Consider the following 2,628-nt stretch of genomic DNA (forward strand, 5'->3'; position numbering starts at 1 on the left):
AAGAGTGATTTTCCATGCAACCTTTGAGATTTCAAATATTTCACAGTGGCTAAATAAGTGTAAAGCATTACTTTTGAATAGAAATATCGGCACACAGCCTCCTGAGCCCAGGGTTGGTAGTAGAACTCGGCTCTTCTCTCCTCCTCCGGGTTTCCAACCACATCTGTCATGGTCTGCAAGGATGCCGAATTCAGACGTCAGCAGAACAAGATGTAACGGTAACTGATTAATGGCTTTTGTCTGGAGCAACACACTTTCTGCAACGCTCAATCCCAGAGAAATACATGCAACTGCTTCGCAACAGATGCTATATTTTTAGACTGAAATATTATGATTGAGCAAACAGTTGCGAGCTTTATTTTCCCTAGCTGTTTAGAAATTCAGCATCCCATACAACTGCCTGTGAAACACCCCGCCAACCTGCACAGTCATTACAAGTCTAGTCAGTCCACTAAGTAACACTCAGTTGAGCAAACAGACAGATGGAGAAAGACTACAGCTCTGGGCGAAGGTTAAACAACCTCTTCCTACAAGCGAACTAAGAACTTAGCAGAAGCATTTATGAACCCTGCAGGTTTTAGAAGATAAAATAGAACTTCCAAATGCATGTTCAGTTCAGTTTATTGTCCTTGTATTAAAATACAATGAAATTACAGTGCAACTCCCCATAGTGCAATTTAAAAACACATAATACAACATTAAAAACACAATAGGACATTACATATGTATCCATAAAAACATGGCATTATCATGGAATCAGGGTAAAAAGTGAGGCAATGCCACTACTTCTTATAGTACTTGGACTCACCTTCAAGTCTCGGCACTGCGACTGGAGCCAGTCGTTGATGAAGCCCTGCGGGTCTCGTGCGAAGCTCAACATGAACTCCCTTTGAGTCTTCAGGTGGTTAATGGTTTCGATGGTCTCATGAATCTACGAGAACAAGCAAACATACATGAGGGATCATGATTACCATTATACAACATGTTATTTATACAACAGTTAGTTCTGGTTCACTAGTTTTGATGTGTACTCAATGTAAAGTTCTTTATTGAACTGTTGTATAAGAGCAATCACATTCCATCTTGCTTAACATCATACAGGTTTTTACTGTAGTCTCATATTTCATAAACACAAACTGGCACTAAATACAAAGGTCAACCACTGACTGTGAAGGACACATTTTGACTGTTGCAAACTGACTAGTGGTTCAACTGGGTCAAAGGGGAAAAGCACAAAAAAATGGTCACACTTATGTGCATGATAGTTGAAAAGCCTGAAGGTCAATATACAGATAATATAATATTGGACAATGAATCACAATTCCACTTTTGATTGAGTGCAGTGCCATAGAAATGATAGAGGAACCCAAATGAACTGAACTTTAACCCACAGCTGATTTATCTTAGCAATTCAATCAATTCACGATCACTTGAGCTGAAAATCATGATTACAACAAGCATGGAGTAACTGTGGCAACAATGTATCCATGGTGAGTCTGGTTGCTATCCCTGAAGTGGTTACTAGACTACCAAAGATTCTTAGCAAACAGAAGAATAAAATTAAACATGTCCAGAGCTGACAGAAAGCAGGATGCTTTTTCCTGAACCACTCCCTGGCTTCTATCCGCAACAAAACTGTTTGAAAACATTCAGACCGGCGTGTTGCCAAGAGCAGCAGACAAGCACAGGATGTGCAACAAAACATCAGTGCAAAGGCAACGGCAGAGCTCTCCCTTGCAGTAATGTGCCGAGCACTTTGAAGACTGTTTGTCCAGCCAGAACAAGGAGGCTTTCGGCCATATGCAAAACTTTCATACCTTGTTGTCAAGGCCTGCAATCTCTTGCTGACTGGCCGTGGAAAGCAGGAAAGAGTTCATCTGGGTCTTCAGGGTGTCGTCCACCTCCACGTCTATATCATAGCACGCAGTCTTCTTCTGGTCATTTGGGTCCACGCTGAGATACAAAGGGATATTTAGGTGTTTAATCACGGACGAGGCAGAAACAAAATTCTGAGTGACATCATGTGGGTGATGGTTACCTTATGACATGGTTGATGATGATTGGCTCGGGGGGCATCAGTAGTGCATGCAGCCGTTGAGGAATCTCAGAAAACTTCATCCTCTGTGTTTCAAAGATCTAGAACAATGAGAATCAAATGATTGGATTTCAAAGATCTTGAATTTGGAAAACCAAAAAATATTGGTTTACAAAAATCTTAAGTGAGAACTGACAATTATTGGGTTTCAAATATCTAAAACAATGAGAATCAACAATTACTGGGTTTCAAAGATCTCAAATGAGGAGAACCAACAATTATTGGTTCACAAAGTTCTTGAATGAGAACTGACAATTATTGGGTTTCAAAAATCTAGAGTGAGAAGAACTGAGGCAACTAGGTAAATCTTTAACAAGGAGATCTGACAATTTTGGCTTTTAAATATCAAAAGGAACATAAAGGTATGATTAATCACCAGTCATTTTGTCTCATATCAAGATATCAGACCAAAGGACCACAAATTAGAGACTGGAATTGCAAAATGTAGGGTGAGTTTTTTTTCACCCAAACAAATTGAATCACTTCAGAAAACTGGCTAAATCATGTGACTAATTACCTTTATGCTCCATTTA

At 39.6% G+C, this 2,628-nt stretch overlaps 1 pseudogene; it reads right to left on the reverse strand.

The window, feature by feature from the left end:
* The window catches only part of LOC107573945 (uncharacterized), a 65,704-nt pseudogene extending 63,092 nt beyond the window's left edge, over nt 1-2,612 (reverse strand).
* Between the last annotated feature and the right edge of the window lie 16 nt (nt 2,613-2,628).

The sequence above is a fragment of the Sinocyclocheilus grahami genome, unplaced genomic scaffold (assembly GCF_001515645.1).
Source record: "Sinocyclocheilus grahami isolate Dianchi unplaced genomic scaffold, SAMN03320097.WGS_v1.1 scaffold2074.1, whole genome shotgun sequence".
Lineage (NCBI taxonomy): Eukaryota > Metazoa > Chordata > Actinopteri > Cypriniformes > Cyprinidae > Sinocyclocheilus > Sinocyclocheilus grahami.